Genomic DNA, 23,465 nt, shown 5'->3' with positions numbered 1-23,465 from the left:
AAAATTTTTGCAGCAGTCCTCTACAATAAAAACTCGTCAAGTCACCAAGAAAGCTCCGGGTAAGACAACGAAATCATTCATAAGAAATATTTGTAGAAAAAAGTAATACTACAGAAAATGTTTTAGTCCAGAAAAGGAGAACGAATTTAAACGGAAAGGAAAGGCCAATCAAAAATGTTACTGCTAGAGCAGGAGATAACTCTGTGCATGGTAGTAGAAGGAAAAATCAGTTTAGGGACATTCGTAGACGAATGTTCCGCAACAGGATAATTGGCAATTTGTTAAAAAATATTAAGAAAGGTCAACAGAAAGTGGTTTTTTATAAGAGAAAAAAAAAAGTGGAGAAAATTATTGATCAGGCATTTGAAATTAAGCGAAAGTTATTTATTTTGATAATCAATAGAATTAGGAAGCTAAACAAGGCAATTTATGATTTCAAAAGAAATAGTAGATGGAAGAGAACAGTTAATCGTAGTAATTTTTGTGAAGTTTTTTCAGGAGAATGGATGCATAGTTCAAGTTGTGAGGCAGAGTTATTTCCAGGATAATGATTTGGTGCATGCAGTTGACAACAGTGGTCGAGCTTATGAGGTGAAAGATGGTTGTCCAGTTGAAAAAGAAAAACTTGTGACAACAGAGGCAGAAGAGGTGTTAGGTAATGAGGTTTTAGGAAGACGTCCTAAGGGACCAGTGTATATCTGGAAGTGTAGTAGTATTTGCAGTGTGCAACAGGATTCCATCAATTTGCTTTGTGATTTTGTACGGACATTTAATAAAAAAAGTTTAAAGTAGAAAATGAAGTTGTTGCAAGAATTAGATCCTTGCAGAGTGAGAGAAGTGACAGGTTTGCATGGTCATTCACTGGCTTGTCTTTCCAGGAGAGTATGCCAGAGTGTTTTTCATCATTTCAGGATGCTAGCAGTGCATCATAATAAAGTGAGGAAATTAGTTAGAATGTTGTATTATGCTAAGAGTCCAGCAATTATGCTTAAACAATTATGCACTGCTCTTTTGCATGGTTCTGAAATAGATGTGAAGAATATTTGTGAAGAAATTGAGTTTTGTTACTTTGCAAGTAAAGAGGAGAATGTTGAAATTGACCCAGAAGAAGAGGGTAATGTGGAAGAGAGTGTACAGGTTTCCAGTACAGATAATTTTCAGAAGGAAATTGCCACGTTTCAGGTGAAATCAAGTGAAAGGCCTAATTTCACTTGTGTGTGTTGTCGACGCACTTATTATAAGAATCAGACTAAGTTAGTGGATTTATATGCGAAAAGTGAAAGGGAAAATAATAGTGAATGGAAGGATTTTGCTACATACTTGATGGTAGAAAATTGTTTTGATTTGGGATTGGACCAACGTGTGTGTACTTATTGTTGTAACAAATTAAATCAAAACCGGATGCCTGCTAGAGCGGTTCATAATAATCTGGAATTGGTTGAGATTCCTTCTGAATTGAAGGATTTAAATACTTATGAATCTATTTTGATTCAAAGTATCCATCCCTTTCAGGCTATTGTAAGAATGGAGCCAAAGACAGGGAAATTGCCTCCATCAGATTTACAGAGAGGATTAAAGGGAAGAGTTGTTTATTTGCCTCTAGATTTGAAGAAAAACATTAATACAATTGGAGTAGAAAAAGTGGAAGAGGAACCTCTGGTTATCTTAGTTAACGGGGTTCCGACATGGAGTAAGAAAATATGGCAAGATTTAATGGATGTTAGGAAAGTCAAAAAGGCAACATTGTATTTGAAGAAAAACAATAAGTACTACAAGAATGTATGTGTTGCAGAAGAGGAAGTAAGTGAAGAAGAGGATAGCGATTTGTGTGGTGGTCAAATTGAGAAAGTAGAACCCTCTAAAAATGAAGAAATATATGAACATTATAGTGTTCATCCTTTGCATTCCAAGGAAGTCATGGGGAATGCTATTGAGTTGTTTCAAATGAAACAAGCCAAAGGGAGTCCCATTAGTGTTTGGGAGGAAAGTTTGGAAGCTCGGTGTTTCCCACAGCTATTTCCAACAGGTCAAGGAGGAAGATATGATGAGCGACCTGATCAAATTCCTGCTTCTGAATACCGGACTTTACGATTGTATGCAGAAGATCCTAGGTTTCGTCAATGCATTCCCTATTTGTTTCATCTCCTGTTTGAAAGCGATCTGTCTGGACTGTCATATGCAGTGAACCACATCTTGAAAAGTGGTGTACAGATGCAAAACATCTCGGCAAGTGACTTTATGGATAAAGTCAATGTGCAAGACAGTATTTTGGATTCTCACCTGGTTAATCTCATGGCGTGTCAGCGTGGTACTAATGAGTACTGGTACCGTCGTCATGGTGATTTAAAATGTATGCTGAGGAACTTAGGAACTCCCACATGGTTCCTCACTCTCAGCTGTGGCGAGTATGGCTGGGAAGACTTACTTGAATTTCTACGGGAGGCAAATGGAAACATTGAAAATATCGAATTCAAGACACCCGGAGAACTGTGCTCTTTGGATCCAGTGAATGTATGCAGGTACTTCAATCATAGATTTGAAGCTATGATGTCTTTCATCATGAACAAGAAAAATCCACCTCTTGGAGAGGTGTTGGATTTCTTCTGGAGAAAGGAGTACCAAGCAAGAGGTGCTCCTCATATACATATGCTGCTGTGGATCAAAGATGCACCCAAATTTGGAACAGATCCGGATGACTTAGTGATGAGTTTCATAGAACAGTATTCTACATGTGCTGTTCCAAAGGCAAAGGAAGACAAAAGTCTAAGAGAACAAGTTTTACGCTTCCAAAGCCATCGTTGCGGAAAGTACTGTCGTCGTAAATTCAGAAACAAGGACAAGTTCTACACAAAATGTCGTTTCGGCTTTCCACGACCGGTGATTTCTAAAGGAAGAGTGAACAGTTTGATGTCTTCGCTGCGACATAATGTGATGAAGAAATCACCTAAAAACACATACAATTTGAAAAGGAACGAAGAGTCCAAGTACATCAACGACTACAACCCAGTGATTTTGTCCATGTGGAATGCTAACATGGATATACAGTTTGTGGCTGATAACTGTATGGCTGTGGCTCGGTATGTGACATCTTACATCACCAAAAAGGAAAAGACAGAATTGAAGGATATGTGGGAGGACATTTCCCATGAAAAGAGCCTCAGTAAGAAGTTGTACAGTTTCAGTCTGAAGATGTTGTCGCATCGAGAAATCGGAGCTTACGAATGTTCTGACCTGTTATCTTCAGCAAGTCTCTATGCCAAATCCAGGAGTATCATTTGGGCGAGTCTTGGTCTTGCTGGAACGCGTAATCGAGTTCTGAAACCTGTGCGGGAAATTGAGTATTTGGCGGAAAAGGAGCCAAACAGTACCGATATTTTGAAGACAAACATGTTGGATACATATTATCCAAATAGAAGCAGTCACCTCGAGAATGTTTGTCTGTATGAGGTTCTACAAAATTACATATTCAAGAGGAACATCAAAGAAGATATTGATAAAGGAGTGTATGCTGTAATTGGAAGTGAGGGATGTCTGGTCAAGCAAAGAAAATGCCACTTGGTAAACCATCGAAAATTGAGTGGCGAATCTCCTGAAAAAAAAGAGTTTTTCTATTTAGCACTTTTGCAACTTTTCAAGCCTTGGCGGGCAGAAGAGGAACTGCTTGGAGATTTCCTCTGTTACGAAGACTCTTTCAATGCCGCCAAGGAGACCATAGAATGTCCTGTTTTTCCCAAATATCTAGAAATGTTGAATGCGGAAATCGAGCAGGAAGCAACGATTGCAGCCGAGATTGCTAGAGACAGTTCTCAGGACAGTCAGAGTTCTGTTTCATTGAGTCAGGATCCACTAGGAGGACCAATTATCGAAAATGAAGCTGCCACTGCCATGATTGAAGTGGAAAGAGCCATGGCACATGCTCAGGAGGATGCGGTTAACTTAGAAGACTTGGAAAGACAACTCAACGTTGAGCAGAGGAAAATATATGACGAAGTTACCAACAAAATTGATCATGGATTAAGTCATGAGAAGAAAGAGTGCTCATGTACGTCGTTGAAGCCTGTCCGACTGTACGTGAGTGGAGAAGCGGGAACTGGAAAAAGTTTCCTCATTAAAGCAATTTCATGTTATTTGCAGAAAAGGACTGAGTCATCGCTGTCTTGTGTTGTCACCGCTCCAACTGGACTGGCAGCACATAACATTAAAGGTATTACTTTGCATCGTCTACTGATGCTGCCAGTGGAGCATGATAACAAATTACAATACCACAAGTTATCTGGAGATGCTTGTTGTGAAGTTTCAAGAGTCTTGAAGAAAATGAAACTTCTTATCATTGACGAAGTAAGCATGGTTTCCAATGTCATGCTTGCCTTTGTGCATTTGAGAATGCAAGAAGTTCTCAAAACAGAGTATGATGTGTTATTTGGTGGCAAACACATCATTGTTTTTGGTGATCTTCTGCAGCTGACACCAGTGAAAGGACAACCTGTGTTCAAAATGCTCACGCATGAAGATACCAGGAAGTGCCTAGGGAGCATTGGCAACGTTAATATATGGTTAAACTTCAATTATGCTGAACTGCGTGAAAATATGCGTCAGGCGAAGGATGAAGATTACAAGAATATTCTACAAGATGTTAGAATCGGAAAAGTGACCGAGCATGGGAAAGAAGCTTTACATGCACGATTACTGTCAAATTTGTATCCAGAACAAGACGTTGTGCCTGAGAATATTTTTCAGAAAATTACTGAGAAGAAATCTGGAATATGTTTGATGCCAACTCTTGCAGAATGTGCGATCTTCAACAACAAAATGTTGTATTTAGAAAACCAAGAGATTGTGAAACTGGAAGCTATTGACAGAGTAGAGCATATGGGATCAACAATTATTTTGTCTGAGAATTTGAAATCAAAATTGGATTCATTAGAGAAGACTATATCTAAAACTGCAGGTTTTGAAAAGACTCTGAATGTGTGCTTAAATTGCCGTATAATTTTAAGAAGGAATTTACATGTTGAAAGAGGTCTGGTAAATGGATCAATGGGTAATGTTGTTGATTTTGTGAAATACAGAAATAGAGATGGAATTGAATTTTTAAAAATTAAATTTGATGGCATTGAGGAAGTACAGCTAATTGGTCGTTGCTCTGCTAGGTTTTTGCTTGTAAAAGACTTATATGTTTGCCGTAAGCAGTTTCCTGTTTGCTTGGCATATGCGGTGACAATCCATAAATCGCAAGGTTTAAGTGTAGACAGTGCATTGGTGAATATTGGCAGTTCTGTGTTCAAGGAGGGTATGGCATATGTGGCATTGTCACGAGTTAGAACTTTATCGGGATTGTACTTGATTGAGTGTGATGTCACAAACACTTGTGCGGATCTAGATTGTGTTAAGGAATACAATAGGTTAAGAAGAGAGTATGCGCCACATTTGCCTCAATATCCTTTTTTGAGAAACGTGTGGTAGGCCGGAAACGAAGAAATGTGACCAATAGTAGGGAGGTTGTAGCAAAAAGACGAAAAGTCGATGAACCAGAAATTATAAGCAGAAAGAAAAAGGATTTTGTTGAAGATGTTGTTGGTTTTCAATTTGAAAACAGTTCTGGTGTCAACTGCTATGCTAATGTAGTGGTTAATGTTTTGTTTTCTCTAGAAAATGTAAAAGAAGAGATTGTGGTCAATTCGGATCAAAGATTTTGCAGTTTGTTGAATTCTGTGTTAGAGAAATGTAGCACTGATAGAACAAAAATAGAAAGTGTGTCTGAAATTCGAAATCTGTTAGACAGATGTTCAGGTCAAACACAATTCTCTCAAAATATTCAGCAAGATTGTCAGGAGTTTTTAATGTATATGCTTGATGTATTGCATGATGAAGGTGTAGATGTAGATCACCTGTTTGGGCTTTCTTATCAATGGCAGCATGACTGCGAGAACTGTAGGGTATCAAGTACTACTAGTGTAGACTCAGAAAAATGTATATATTTAACTTTGCCAGACAGTAAATCAGTGTCCTTTAATAAGCTAGTAAAAGCAGCTGATCACAACATGGAGTGTAGCCAATGTAAGTCTGAAATGTTGTCAACATTATTTATACGAACATATGGCCAGTATGTCATTTTAATGTTCCAACGATGTAGGCCTGATGGAACAAAATTGACAACTTTAATTAAAAATTTTGTGGCTTCGCAGTTGTCAATATCAGGAAGGACTTTTGTAACTGCAGCAATTATATATCATGACGGTCCTTCAACAACATCAGGACATTACACAGCTTATTTAAAGTCTAGAAACGGCTGGTCATTCTGCAATGATTCTGTTTTAACTTTCAAAAAAAAAATTGCCTTTTGACCTTAAAAATTCTTACCTGGTGTTTTTAAAACCAAAATTTTAGGGAAGGAATCTCGGGATTTGCTCTGAGGAATTTCAAGAGGTTCTAATGGCTCCTACACTATTTGGCCTTGAGGATAAGTGTAGTACAGAGTCAAAAGTTATTTTTGAGTTTTAAATAGTTCCTGGAAAAAAAGAAGGTTTTCTTACAGAAAGTGGTGTGCACGGATTAGTTAAAGGACAACAGAGTATTTCCCAAAGCAAACGGTGTTCTTACCATAACACTTAACGTCATGGAAAAATAACTGCACTTTGAATGAGTTCAGAAAAACTGTTTCTTTTTATAAGCTAATTCAAGCAGCCAATCAAAACATGGAGTAGAGGTAATGTAAGTCTGCAATGCTGTCTAGATTATTTGTCCAAACTTTTGGTTATAATGTCATTTTAAAATTCCAACTATATAAACCTGATGAAAGTAAGTCTTCAACTTTAATTACAAATGTTGTGGCTACACAGTCGTTGATTTTAGGAAGAACATTTGTAACTGCAGCTATTATATGACATGATGGTCCTTTGACAAGATCCGCTTATTACACAGCTTATTGAAAATGTAAAAAAAGCTGCTGTTTCGGAAATGATTCCCATTTGACTACGATACAATGTTGCCTTTTTACTTAAAAATATTCTTACTTTCTGTTTTCAGAAAAGAGAATTTAGGGTAGGTAACTGTACTATAATGATTCTAGGGGTTGATATAATTTTATCTACTGTTTTAAATTGCTTTGTGATTAAAAGTGATGTAGAGAATTAAATAATTGTAGTAGTCATAGAGGTAGTGTAAGTCTGCTTCATAGTAAGCAGTATCAGTGTCATAGGAAATGTGGAACATGAGTGAGCAAGAAGGGTGAGATAATAGTAGTACAGGATTGTGAAAGTGATCTTGAACGTTTTCTTTCTGAAAGTTGCGGAAATACAAAATGACGGGATTTGCTTAGAAGAATTCCAAGAGTTATAAATGGCTCTTACACGATTTGGCCTTGTGGAAAAGTGCGGTAGAGAGCGAGAAGTCATTTATTGTATGTAACATATTTGTCAAAACGATGGAGCTTTTCTTTCAGAAAGTGGCGGGCTGAAAATATTAACTGCACAACAGAGTGTAAGCTGTTCATAGGATATCCTTCGACGTCATGGAAAGTAAGTTACTTTTCAGGAGTTCTGATTTCTGATTGGTTATGTTATATGGGTTTTTTAAACACAATCATTTTGATTGTGGTTTTTTTTTCCCGCTGTTATATGATGAATACCTTCAAGTCACTGTTTTTAGTGAAATTTGATAAATTCTGAGAACAGCAAAAATAAACCATTTAACATGTATAATTAATTCTGTACTTTTTGTATTTATGATATACATTTAGAACTGTGTAGGAGGCATGGAGAAGCTGAGCCTTCTGTAAGTGTCAAAGTTGTTGCATACAGTGCTCACATTCTGCGTAGTCTTTCATATGATAGACTACATCTGCACAATGAGATACCTAAGCAAAGGAAACACAGGTGATGTGATTGTGGAATGAGCAAAAAAAATTACACGTTTTTCAATTACATTACATGTGTTTCCTAACATTACGCATCACATTGTGTAGATGAGGTTTAGGCCTGTTCCAGGAGACAGAGGAGGTCTGACATTTGTTCAAGAGTGCAGTGGACATGAGTCACTTCGTTGGTAGGTCTGCACATGTATTATCTTCTCTGTACTCTTCAACAAGCCTAAATTTCATCTGCAACCCTGAGTAGGACTCACCTGAAACAAATCTGTGGATAGGCCACACCTTATCAGCATCTAGAAACAATCATTTAAAATGTTAAGGGCATATTTATGATGGCAATGCGCCTCTTTTGCGCCGCTGTTCCGTCACTTTTGTGACGCAGCAGCAGTGTAAAAGATGCACCATGTTGCAAGATAAGCCTCACTTCATCTCCAACAAGATACTGTCAGTTTAAAATGTATATATATGTGTAGGGGGCATGCAGAAGCTGAGGCTTCAGTAAGTGTCAAAGTTGTTGCATGCAGTGCTGCACTTCTGCGTACTCTTTCATATGCTGGACTACATCTGCACATGAGATACCTAAGCAAAGGAAACACAAGTGATGTGATTGTGAAATGAGCAAAAGAAATTGCACTTTTTTCAATTACATCACCTGTGTTTCCTAACATTACGAATCACATTGTGCAGATCAGGTTTAGGCCTGTCCAGGGAGACAGAGGAGGTCTGGCCTTTGTTAAAGAGTGCAGTGGACATGACTCACTTCATTGGTAGGCATGGACATGTATTATCTCCTCTGTACTCTTCAACAAGTCTAAATTTCATCTGCAACCCTGTGTAGGCCTCACCTCAAACAAACCCCTGGATAGGTCACACCTTATGGGCATCCTGAATCAATCATTTAAAATGTTAGGGGCAGATTTATGATGGCCATGCGCCTCTTTTGCGCCGCTGTCGCATCACTTATGTGATGCAGCAGTGATACAAAAGATGCACCATGTTACAAGATAGGCCTCACTTCATCTGCAACAAGATACTGTTAGTTTAAAATGTATATATTTAGGACTGTGTAGGGGGCATGGAGAAGCAGAGGCTTCTGTAAGTGTCAAAGTTGTTGAAAAACTGTTTGTCCTTCAATCTTTTCCCTTGTATTTTCTAATTTTTAAATACATGTTTTAATATTTTTCAAATTTTTGTTCTTTCTTTCACAGATTGAAAGTATAAAAATAACAAGTGACTAAGTTAACGACAATTATAAGGTAAATGTTTTGTACTCTTTTCGTTACATTTCTATCACATTTAACTTCTATTAGTTCCACTACTTCATTTCTTTAACCCTCAGTTTCCTGCCTTTGCTATTTCCCTCATTCCTTTCTCTATTACTTACTTACTCTACTCCTTCTACTCCTTTTCTCAGTCCCTCTGTTCTCATAGTTCCTCACTCCTGTTCTATTACTCTCACTGTCTCTGACTGATCACTCTTTCACTACTTGTTCATTATGCTTTCTCCCTGTAGTTCAAGCACACTAAGGGGCATATTATCAACACAGGCAATAAAATTATCGCTGCTTTTATTGGCATACAACTGCTGCAAAAGCGGCTTTAGCGGCAGTTTTCTGCCGCAAAAGCGGCTTTAGCGGCAGTTTTCTGCCGATAAAAGCAGTGAACATTTTATCGTCTGTGTTGATAATATGCCCCTATGTTATTTACATTTCTTTGCTGTTTCAATCATTCCTTTTCTGTCACTTCTTCTTTTCTGCTTTCTGTTTTTTCTCTCTGTTATTCCACATGTTTTAACCTTAGTCACTATCATACATCTTGTTTTATTCCTATTTACTTTTGCTCACTGTTTTCTTAACACTTTCCCTCAGGATTGTTCTTTTAGTCCGGTTCTATCCCTACCTCTCATTCCACATCCTTTACTATTTTTCTTCTTATTTTGCTCTCCTTCTCTTGTTTTTTTTTTTTGTTTCTTTTTTTATTGCGCTAACGGGGCGCTCTCCGGTGCGCGCACCGGGAAGCGCACCAATGAGAAAAATGAAGTCAAGAGTGCTTAAAATTTTAGTAATTTTTTAAAAATGGGAGGTAGTTCTGAAAAGAACTTTTTGTAATGTTTTTGTTGTTTTATATATTTTTTTTTTCTGAACATTTTTTGGGTTTTTTGTATTTTTTTAACAATTTTATGTTTTTTGGGGGTTTTTTGGGGGGAAACAACGAAAAACAGCCATCATAAAGGGCTCAACAAAAAACAAGAAACAAAAAACTGGGAATTAACAGTGGCTCGAGAGGAGAAAAAATTAAAAAAAACTACTGCTTTCTTCTCTTGCTGCAGTTGTGGTTGTCGATGGAAGCATTAATAGGGTGAATGCTTAGTTCCCCGTAGCAGAGGGTCTTTCCGCAAAAAATGCAGACCATTTTTATTACACCAAATTTTTCTTGTATATTTGGTACTGTTTCGCGCCCTTCTGGTGCTGCAAATGAAGATTCACCTGATGAGGTGCTGGCCTGATGGTCTCTTTTTTTCTGAGCCAGATCCCGTACCTCAGCTTGTGCCAGATTGTTAGGGTGCCACCTCTGCATGTGGCGGATCATTGTGTAGTTCCCAAATGAATATTTTTTATTTGGGTTGCCCCTGGACATGACCTCTTTGCAAATTAAGCATGTCACCTTCGGGGCATTCACTTTTTTTTGCCCAGCAGGAATGGAAAAATACTGCCATATATAATGAACTTTGACATGGCTTTGTCTTGGTTCTTTGTTGGTCCTCATCATCTTCTTCCTCCTCTTCTTCAACTCCTGGAAGGATCTGTGGTGGTGGACCTTCCTTTCTGGGTGGTGGTGGTGGTGGGGGGGGTGCACTAGCTGCAGCTACTACTGAAGCCATGTCTCACAGATAGCTCTTGCTTTCTCAAAGAAAAAAGTAAGAATGAGGAAAAGAGGAGGGGGCTTTCATCATTTGTAGAAAAAAAAAGTTGAGAACCAATAAAAAGTGTTATTTTCAGGTCACATGTCCCGACGCGCTTCCGCTACGCGCCCCGGCGCGCTTACGTTTCACGCTCCGGGTCGCGCCACGGAGCGCTTCCGGGTACGTTTACGGAGCGCGCCGAAGAAACGCATCACGCGGTTACGCGATGCATCACGTTTACGCGGCGCATCACGCGACTACGCGAAACGTCATCATGTTGTTTTCGTTCGCGGGAGCAGCGCTCACGGAACGCTCCCCGGTACGTTCACCAGTACGTGCCCCGGGAGCGCCCGGGGCGCGTAACGGGGCACATAATAATAAAAAAAAATATTTACACATTTTAAAATTTCTAATAAAAATTATTACTTTCATACATATAGATATTTGCTATTAAAAAACCTATGAAATCCACTGAAAAAACCATAGGTTATAGACCATATATAGTTAGGAATTAGCATTTACAAAACCTTGAAAATTCACTGAAAAAACTATAGGTTATAGACCATATACAGTTAGGAATTAGCATTTACAAAACCATTGAAATTCACTGAAAAAACCATAGGTTATAGACCATATATAGTTAGGAATTAGCATTTACAAAACCTTAAAAATTCACTGAAAAAACCATAGGTTATAGACCATATATAGTTAGGAATTGGCATTTACAAAACCTTATTTTACTCACACAAAACCATTGAAATTCCATATATAGTTAGTTGCACTAACTATATATCGCGCACCCGCAATCCACTGCTGATCATGTCACATATTACATCATTCATGACATGGTCAGTGACATCACTGATGACATCACTGATGACATCTCAAATGACATCACTGATGACATCTCAAATGACATCACTGATGACATCTCAATTGACATTACTGATCACATCACTGATGACATCATTCATGTGATAATACGATGAACCTCTTCAGACTCTAATATAACCTTAGATAAACTCAGTGTAAACAGACACTCACAGACTGTCACTCATCCATGGAGTTACTCACACACCTACTCAGTCATGCAAAGAATCAATCACACCTCCATTTTCTCAACTATACAGTTATACACACCTTACTTATTCAAACATATAGTAACACATATTTACTCTCTTATAAAATCCCTGACACAAGTTCACAATGATCCATACAGCCACTCACACATTCACTAGCTCTTATGCACAGTTATTTATATATGTCAACTCTCACATGTACTGTGTTTTACATATGTACTTACTTTGACATGTAGCACTGAGATATCCATTCACTCACCAATACACTCATGCACACAGTCAACCACCCATACAGCTGTTTCCACATGCACTTTTGAACCCATACATCTAGTGAATCAACTGCTCACACATCTATGCACAGAGCCATACACCTCCCAGCCACCCACACACACACTCAGTCTCCCATACAAATACTTGGGCAACCAATCAATAACCCATATAGTTACTCATATAGCTACTGATCAACACATGCAGCAGTTTACAGAACAACAGACATAATGATGCACAGATTAAGACACTTTAGTCACTTACCCATGCACTCAGTGAGACACATTTAATCACTCACTCATACAGTCAGTCATGCACATACTAAATCCTTCATCCAGACACTTATACATCCACTCATTCTTCAATATGTAAGACATATTTTAACTTTACAGAAATACACAGTCACTGGATGTTGTCATCAGTGATGTCATCGGTGATGTCATTTGAGATGTCATCAGTGATGTCATCAGTGATGTCATTTGAGATGTCATCAGTGATGTCATCAGTGATGTCACTGACCATGTCATGAATGATGTAATATGTGACATGATCAGCAGTGGATTGCGGGTGCGCGATATATAGTTAGTACAACTAACTATATATGGAATTTCAATGGTTTTGTGTGAGTAAAATGTGGAGAAGTGTGGCTCACTGGTTAGAGGAGGCAGACCTGGAAGCAGAGGTCAGCCCAGGACCAGGGTTCAATTCCCGGCTCGGCTGGGTCTTTAGTCCTAAAAAATGTCCATGGACTCGACAATTCTCGCTCCGGTGCCTACTCGATTCACAGGTTCACACTCTGCGACTCTGGGCAATAGCTTGCTTAATCTCCACAACGGCCCCTCGTGGCGGGATGCCTGGCTTTCACCTTGCGGATACCCTGCCGGGGTTATCTCACAGGGGAATACCAGGACGGGTTCCCTAAGCAAGCGCTTAGAAACCGCTTGGTGATTTGCGCTATATAAATTCCTGTACATTTACATTTACATTTACATTTAAAATAAGGTTTTGTAAATGCTAATTCCTAACTATATATGGTCTATAACCTATGGTTTTTTTCAGTGAATATATATATATATATATATATATATATATATATATATATATATATATATATATATATATATATATATATATATATATATATATATATATTTATATTCAGAGATCCTGAAAGCAGTCTAGCCTGTACGCCTTACTCGCGCGTTCGCCAGCAAAACAGGACACGGACCCAAATTCCTTCTTCAAGATGTTTTAATCGCCCAAAGTCAAAGACACGTTTCGCGGCTCACGCCGCTTGTTCACTCGACAATGAAATGACCAATGGAAGGCATATTTAAAGTGATAAGTGCATAATTCTAAATCCCTCACGTGACATACACCTCAATGGAAATAGACAACATACTTAAGTTTGTCGTGTTGCCGTCCTTTGAACTTTAAACCATTTATACATTGTAATATGTTTGTTTAAAAAGCAATAAAGTGCAAATGCATGTCGACGTCGCATTAAATGAATCTGGTGATTGGGGGCTAGGCGCACAGCAAATATGGTGAAATGTTTAAATGCAGATTGAGGTGTCTCAAAGATTTAAGGTGCTCCTGCAGGTGTCGCCACTGTACAAATGCGACTTGGACTACGAATACAGTTGAGTATGCTACTAGAGCGTAGGCATATCCCTGCCGTGGGCACACTTGTGTGGTCCGAAGGCACCAGGGACGGTGCATCGAATACCAAAGAATTCAGTTAAAAAAGTTGTACGTTGAAGCTTTCAATTTTTATTTATTCCATTGGATTCTCATGGGAATTCATATTTATGTCATATGAAACATCACGGTAAGTTAGAAATCACTACATGACGCTGGATTAACTCCAATGCATTTCGGACCTGGGGTCCTTTGTCAAGGAGCACTACAACAAAAAGAATCAACAAAATACGAATCAATGCGGGTTCTGTGTGAACCAAAAATAATCACATGCAACCTTGTGTGACATATAAAGGTTAAAGAAGGGATCGAGTTGTGTTCTAAAATGGCTAGGTGTGGTTGGTGAAAATTCTCATGCAAGCATTCAAGCGCCCAGAATTTAAAAAAAGTTCAAAGGAATGTGCTAGAAACGATGCGCTTAGTGAAGGGAAAACGGATGAAAGAGACTAGGCTTGGTGCTGGTCGCGTTAACAAAACGGGGATACGAAGTGCGGTGATCCAGTGCGGTACTGTGAACATGCAACTAGGGCTGCTTAATGTGACTTAAAGATTATGTCCTCTCAATAAATTAAATGCGGTAGCGGTAATGGAAACTTACTTGAAAAGTCAGCGTCTCACTCCCAGCGTGTGGGTGTCAGCGCGGTTACTCCGCGGAGTTAGAACGGAGTTCAAACAGGGTGGTGGTAATAGAGGAGGGACTGGATGGGTGACGTGAAAATAAAAGTAGGACTGGGTTGGAAGCTTACATGGGTGGTGTAACATGCGTGGCCATATTAGAAGAGGTTGAAAGAGGGAACAGTGACATATAATGCAAGAATTATAGCCAACAAAAATACAAAATACTGTGCATCAAACAGAGATCTGTTACAGGTAACAGCTTAGTTCAGTACGGTCATTAAGACCAGCCGGTTTCTGTGACTGGAGTCTGTATATCCAGGATGTTTCGCGTTGGAGTAAAGTTTTGTTATTGTCTTTTCCTTCAACAATTGGAACCTGTTCAAGTACTAGAAATCGCAATTGTGCCACATTGTGGTTGGCCTCATTGAAATGGAGGGCTGCGTTGGATTTCACATTCCTGGTTCGAATATTCGATTTATGTTCGTTAAGACGAGTCTTAATCTTGCGGGTGGTCTTGCCCACATAGATTTTGCCGCAAGGGCATTTCAAAAGGTAGATGAGGTTGGAGGAGTCACAGGTGGCGTTCACTTTCAATTTGATGTTGAACCCCCGCATGGGGTGGTTGAAATTATTTCCTTTTATGATGTTATTGCAGTTGTTGCAGTGATAGCAGGGTCGGGTTCCGGTGTGTTGGATGGGTACGGTGTCACTGTGGGTTTTGGATAAAATTTCTTTAAGGTTCATGGGACGAGTGTATGCAAAGATAGGTGGTTCCTTAAACATGTCCTTAAAATCCGGTTCTGACGATAAAATGCGCCAGTGTTTCAAAATGATGTTTTTGTAACATTTGCTCACAGTGGAATACCTAGATACTAAGACCATTCGGTTTTCATCAGTTTTAGGTTGATGCTGTAATGCTTCAGTCCTAGGAATGGTTGAGGTGCGTTCTACTGCTTGTTGCAGGATGTCATCAGGGTACCCTCTTTGTCTAAATCTGGTAGCCATGGATTCCATTTGAATGGATCTGGTGTCTGGGTTGGAAACAATGCGTACGACTCTCAACATCTGGCTGTAGGGTAGGTGTCGTTTTAATGAGTTCTGATGAAAACTGCTATAAAGTAAGGAATTATTGCGGTCAGTGGGTTTTCGAAAGAGGTCGGTCTCAATGCCATTGGGGGTGAGTTTGAGTAAAACATCTAGGAATGTTATTTCCTGGTTGCTAATGTTCCACGTGAACTCAATGCGGTCGTCTTTGGTGTTGAGATCTCTGAGTGCCTGTTCTAGATTCTCCTTGCTATCCTTCCAGATGAAGAACAAGTCGTCGATATAACGTGCATAAAATTTTGTGTGTCTTGTCCAATTGTCATTCTGGTAGATGTTGTTATTCTCAAAATTGCCCATATACAAATTCGCATACGTCGGTGCTGCACAATTGCCCATGGCCATGCCGGACATCTGGAGATACCATTCTTCTCGGTGTTTGAAGTAGCTGTGGTATAGGGTATATACCATCAGCTCGAGTATAAATTGTTTGAGAGAATCATCCATTTGAGAAGATAACAATGCTTGTTCTACTGCGTCTATTCCTCCTTCATGGGGAATTGAAGTATATAGACTCTTTACGTCAGCCGTGCATAGACATATTTCTTCATCTTCAAAGATTTGGACTTCAGAGAGTTTATTTAAGAAGTCTGTGGTGTCTTTTATATAGCTTTTTAGTTCCAAAACCATAGGTTGGAGGTACCGGTCAATGAGTTTCCCTGTAGGTTCATGAATGGACCCTCTCGTGGAGACAATGGGACGGAACGGGGGATCCGTCAGGTCTTTATGGATCTTGGGAGGCATCGTTATAGATGGGCTTCTCGGATGTTCCACCATTAAATATCTTTTTGTCCTGTCATCAATGATGCCATCGGCGGTGGCTTTTTCAATGATTTGAGATAGTTCCTTTTTGAATCTATGTGGGCAAGACCACCTGCAAGATTAAGACTCGTCTTAACGAACATAAATCGAATATTCGAACCAGGAATGTGAAATCCAACGTAGCCCTCCATTTCAATGAGGCCAACCACAATGTGGCACAATTGCGATCTCTAGTACTTGAACAGGTTCCAATTGTTGAAGGAAAAGACAATAACAAAACTTTACTCCAACGCGAAACATCCTGGATATACAGACTCCAGTCACAGAAACCGGCTGGTCTTAATGACCGAAATGAACTAAGCTGTTACCTGTAACAGATCTCTGTTTGATGCACAGTATTTTGTATTTTTGTTGGCTATAATTCTTGCATTATATGTCACTGTTCCCTCCTTCAACCTCTTCTAATATGGCCACGCATGTTACACCACCCATGTAAGCTTCAAACCCAGTCCTACTTTTATTTTCACGTCACCCATCCAGTCCCTCCTCTATTACCACCACCCTGTTTGAACTCCGTTCTAACTCCGCGGAGTAACCGCGCTGACACCCACACGCTGGGAGTGAGACGCTGACTTTTCAAGTAAGTTTCCATTACCGCTACCGCATTTAATTTATTGAGAGGACATAATCTTTAAGTCACATTAAGCAGCCCTAGTTGCATGTTCACAGTACCGCACTGGATCACCGCACTTCGTATCCCCGTTTTGTTAACGCGACCAGCACCAAGCCTAGTCTCTTTCATCCGTTTTCCCTTCACTAAGCGCATCGTTTCTAGCACATTCCTTTGAACTTTTTTTAAATTCTGGGCGCTTGAATGCTTGCATGAGAATTTTCACCAACCACACCTAGCCATTTTAGAACACAACTCGATCCCTTCTTTAACCTTTATATGTCACACAAGGTTGCATGTGATTATTTTTGGTTCACACAGAACCCGCATTGATTCGTATTTTGTTGATTCTTTTTGTTGTAGTGCTCCTTGACAAAGGACCCCAGGTCCGAAATGCATTGGAGTTAATCCAGCGTCATGTAGTGATTTCTAACTTACCGTGATGTTTCATATGACATAAATATGAATTCCCATGAGAATCCAATGGAATAAATAAAAATTGAAAGCTTCAACGTACAACTTTTTGAACTGAATTCTTTGGTATTCGATGCACCGTCCCTGGTGCCTTCGGACCACACAAGTGTGCCCACGGCAGGGATATGCCTACGCTCTAGTAGCATACTCAACTGTATTCGTAGTCCAAGTCGCATTTGTACAGTGGCGACACCTGCAGGAGCACCTTAAATCTTTGAGACACCTCAATCTGCATTTAAACATTTCACCATATTTGCTGTGCGCCTAGCCCCCAATCACCAGATTCACTTTACCCTACTGTCCAAAGGCTGGCAGCACGCACACAACCAGAATTCATCATGCAATACGATGAGATCTCAAAATCCACTGAAGCTAGGGCTGAGACTTTAGCTTTTGACACGGATGCAACCGAAAGAATCTACGCACTGATCAATGAAGATCTAGCCCAAACCACAGCCAACAGATCCAAGGAACAGTGCATCAAACAATTGTTATATCTATCGAAACGCCGCATTAATCAACAACTTCATGCACATACCCTCATTAAATACCACAAGGTACTACGCATTCCCCGCGGCCTCCGGATCGCTTTAAAACCGTCCCTGTGCAAAAATTCAAAAACATTCATCGAGAGATGGAACGCCATCCTCAACAAGTGCAGCCTGGACCTCATACTCCTAATAGTAGAAGAACTATCAGGAATTTTGACAGAACTAAAGCAAGAAATTGATACGATTGAGGATGAATTGAAACAACTCATCACCACTGAAGAACTCAGTGCAACTTTGGAGGACATAAAAACACAACTTGACCGTCACACCAGAGAAATAAATGAACGGAAAATCCGAAAATTTCGACGGGACACCTTGGACTACAAGTTAGGTGAGGTATACACCTGGGCGGATGTATACGCCCAACGACGGAGAAACAAACCATTCAAGCCAGACACAGACACTTCATCCTCTGGTAGTGACAACACTAATCGACCGCCTAAAAGATACCCAACTAGCGCGACAACCTCCACAGGCGCTAGCAGTGAAACACCTTCCACATCCAACATCGACTTAACCACCACTGAGCCTTTTTTAGGCGTAGGTACAGACAAAACCGCAGACCCCGACGGGGCAAGAGGACAGGCAAAAGAACAGGAAGATCAACCACCCTCGAAGACCAGACAAAAAAACAAGAAGAATCGCTAGTAATCAACATTTCAGAGGTCACACTTACAGATTTCGAAACCAAAACTCTTCAAAAGGGCATGTCTTTCATCCCGACAAGTGGGACGAATTTACTTGAACTGGACGTGAGTACATTCAAACTCACCAGAAAATTGAGACTTAGACATTTCTTTGAGAACATCAATGAATCACCTATTACAGACAAACCAGATCAACTTAAAGGCCTACGACCTTATAGCACATTCATGGCACCCATCAGCCACAAAAGCATAGACACTTTCGAAACCTTGGTGAAACAGGACATATCTAAAATCAACTTCAGAAAAAAGGTTTACAAAAACATCACCAACAAAGAACTGGACACCCTCAAAAATCTAGCTAAAAATCCCTCCATCAAATGTATAAAGGCTGACAAGGGCGGGGCCCTCGTTATCCTGAACACTGAACTTTATGATCGAAAGGTCCATGAACACGTCACCGACCATGAAGTGTATCTACTCCTAGAAGGCAATCCGACCAATGAATTCAAAAAGGAACTATCTCAAATCATTGAAAAAGCCACCGCCGATGGCATCATTGATGACAGGACAAAAAGATATTTAATGGTGGAACATCCGAGAAGCCCATCTATAACGATGCTTCCCAAGATCCATAAAGACCTGACGGATCCCCCGTTCCGTCCCATTGTCTCCACGAGAGGGTCCATTCATGAACCAATAGGGAAACTCATTGACCGGTACCTCCAACCTATGGTTTTGGAACTAAAAAGCTATATAAAAGACACCACAGACTTCTTAAATAAACTCTCTGAAGTCCAAATCTTTGAAGATGAAGAAATATGTCTATGCACGGCTGACGTAAAGAGTCTATATACTTCAATTCCCCATGAAGGAGGAATAGACGCAGTAGAACAAGCATTGTTATCTTCTCAAATGGATGATTCTCTCAAACAATTTATACTCGAGCTGATGGTATATACCCTATACCACAGCTACTTCAAACACCAAGAAGAATGGTATCTCCAGATGTCCGGCATGGCCATGGGCAATTGTGCAGCACCGACGTATGCGAATTTGTATATGGGCAATTTTGAGAATAACAACATCTACCAGAATGACAATTGGACAAGACACACAAAATTTTATGCACGTTATATCGACGACTTGTTCTTCATCTGGAAGGATAGCAAGGAGAATCTAGAACAGGCACTCAGAGATCTCAACACCAAAGACGACCGCATTGAGTTCACGTGGAACATTAGCAACCAGGAAATAACATTCCTAGATGTTTTACTCAAACTCACCCCCAATGGCATTGAGACCGACCTCTTTCGAAAACCCACTGACCGCAATAATTCCTTACTTTATAGCAGTTTTCATCAGAACTCATTAAAACGACACCTACCCTACAGCCAGATGTTGAGAGTCGTACGCATTGTTTCCAACCCAGACACCAGATCCATTCAAATGGAATCCATGGCTACCAGATTTAGACAAAGAGGGTACCCTGATGACATCCTGCAACAAGCAGTAGAACGCACCTCAACCATTCCTAGGACTGAAGCATTACAGCATCAACCTAAAACTGATGAAAACCGAATGGTCTTAGTATCTAGGTATTCCACTGTGAGCAAATGTTACAAAAACATCATTTTGAAACACTGGCGCATTTTATCGTCAGAACCGGATTTTAAGGACATGTTTAAGGAACCACCTATCTTTGCATACACTCGTCCCATGAACCTTAAAGAAATTTTATCCAAAACCCACAGTGACACCGTACCCATCCAACACACCGGAACCCGACCCTGCTATCACTGCAACAACTGCAATAACATCATAAAAGGAAATAATTTCAACCACCCCATGCGGGGGTTCAACATCAAATTGAAAGTGAACGCCACCTGTGACTCCTCCAACCTCATCTACCTTTTGAAATGCCCTTGCGGCAAAATCTATGTGGGCAAGACCACCCGCAAGATTAAGACTCGTCTTAACGAACATAAATCGAATATTCGAACCAGGAATGTGAAATCCAACGTAGCCCTCCATTTCAATGAGGCCAACCACAATGTGGCACAATTGCGATTTCTAGTACTTGAACAGGTTCCAATTGTTGAAGGAAAAGACAATAACAAAACTTTACTCCAACGCGAAACATCCTGGATATACAGACTCCAGTCACAGAAACCGGCTGGTCTTAATGACCGTACTGAACTAAGCTGTTACCTGTAACAGATCTCTGTTTGATGCACAGTATTTTGTATTTTTGTTGGCTATAATTCTTGCATTATATGTCACTGTTCCCTCTTTCAACCTCTTCTAATATGGCCACGCATGTTACACCACCCATGTAAGCTTCCAACCCAGTCCTACTTTTATTTTCACGTCACCCATCCAGTCCCTCCTCTATTACCACCACCCTGTTTGAACTCCGTTCTAACTCCGCGGAGTAACCGCGCTGACACCCACACGCTGGGAGTGAGACGCTGACTTTTCAAGTAAGTTTCCATTACCGCTACCGCATTTAATTTATTGAGAGGACATAATCTTTAAGTCACATTAAGCAGCCCTAGTTGCATGTTCACAGTACCGCACTGGATCACCGCACTTCGTATCCCCGTTTTGTTAACGCGACCAGCACCAAGCCTAGTCTCTTTCATCCGTTTTCCCTTCACTAAGCGCATCGTTTCTAGCACATTCCTTTGAACTTTTTTTAAATTCTGGGCGCTTGAATGCTTGCATGAGAATTTTCACCAACCACACCTAGCCATTTTAGAACACAACTCGATCCCTTCTTTAACCTTTATATGTCACACAAGGTTGCATGTGATTATTTTTGGTTCACACAGAACCCGCATTGATTCGTATTTTGTTGATTCTTTTTGTTGTAGTGCTCCTTGACAAAGGACCCCAGGTCCGAAATGCATTGGAGTTAATCCAGCGTCATGTAGTGATTTCTAACTTACCGTGATGTTTCATATGACATAAATATGAATTCCCATGAGAATCCAATGGAATAAATAAAAATTGAAAGCTTCAACGTACAACTTTTTGAACTGAATTCTTTGGTATTCGATGCACCGTCCCTGGTGCCTTCGGACCACACAAGTGTGCCCACGGCAGGGATATGCCTACGCTCTAGTAGCATACTCAACTGTATTCGACGTCGCATTAAATGTCACAAAAGTTATATCTTGGTCTAATACCACTATGACATTTATTCCCCAGCACAAACAATTTAGCATCAACTGATGCAAATCAGAAGGGAAGTAAGTTTTCCATTATCGCTCGGAAAATTACTTTGTTCCATCCCTGAAGTATTTTGTACCATGCGATTCATACTCTGGCTGTGCAAATAAACGCATAAGGGATAAGACAATGTAATAATGTAGGTAAAATACCATATTATTGTCTTACTGGACTACGACATTATGTGCAAATTCTGGCAATTCTTAATATCGGTAAAATACCAAATACCCAATGCCTATATACATCCTGAGGTGATTCAAAAGAAATATAAAAATAAATTTCAAAGAAATGCAAATAATAAAATATGTACCCATAAAGTGCTATTGTGCGAATCTTACGATTCATTTTGTGTTAAACAAAATTAAAAATCGATCTATATACAGTACATTATTACCTCATAATTTGTTCTTATTCCTGTATATTTGTTCGGTCAGCGCTTGCAATTATATTCATATTTCTGATTCCATAATTCATTAGTTTTCTACACATTATTCTACCACCTGTCACCTAGATTGTTATTCATACCACATTGTATTATATATATGGACTCTATTTTGTGTATTATCCCATCAATACCTTTGGTAAAATAAATATTATAAACAATTTAAAATGACAAATAGATACCATTAAATACATAATATATACTTTTTAAAAAATAAAAAAGTTATTTCAAGGTACTGTTGATTAGACAATTCTCATATTGATCTTATTTATGTGTAACATTTGTTGTCTCCAGAGATTCTCTATCCTAAACATGTGTATAATTCTTCAGTATTGTTAAGTCCCTGCGGTTGTTTGGCATCTAACAGTAAAATATATCTTGTTTCTAGTTTGCGCAGTCGGTTTTCCCTATCACCCCCGTCTGTTTGGGGGTACCGAATCTATCAAATAATAGGATAAACCTTTGTTGTTAGATCCGTGGACTTCTCTGAAGTGTCTGGCCACTGGATAGGTATTATCCATATTGGTTATCGCGCGTAAGTGTTGGAGTATTCTTACGTTAGCTTGTAATTTAGTACTTCCAACATATATTTTACCACATGGACATGTTAGAATATAAACCACAAATTCTGATTTACATGACAGCATTTTAGTTATTTTGTAGGGTTTAATTCTGAATGGGCTTACATATTTAGATGTACTGATACCATGTGTGCATGCTTTGCATGTTGTACATCTTTTGAATCCTTTCAGATTTTGGTACCATATAGGATTAGCTAGAATTTCAGGATTTGATATTACTAGATTGTCTCGCATAGAAGGAGCTCTACTATAAGTAATGGACACCCTCTGCGGGAGCAGGGGTCCTAATACCTGATCACTTAACAAAATAGGCCAGCTTCCTTGAATGATATTATTCAATTCTTTGTGTTGTCTATTATAGCCTATAATTAAGCGAAAGACATTCACATCTTCTTTGGATGGAATATTTTCATTAATAGTGCTCAAAGCTTTTTTGTTTTTATTGGTGTTGCCCAATAGCTCCTCTCTGACTAATGTCCCTGTTCTAGCTATTGCTTGATTTACCACCTCTTCCGAATAGCCCCTTGCTAAAAATCTTTGCTTGCTTTCCAGTTGTGCCTTATGTAATTCGA

The sequence above is a fragment of the Lissotriton helveticus genome, chromosome 12, assembly GCF_964261635.1.
Source record: "Lissotriton helveticus chromosome 12, aLisHel1.1, whole genome shotgun sequence".
Lineage (NCBI taxonomy): Eukaryota > Metazoa > Chordata > Amphibia > Caudata > Salamandridae > Lissotriton > Lissotriton helveticus.
The sequence above is the reverse complement of the archived record's forward strand: the minus strand, read 5'-3'. Positions refer to the sequence as shown.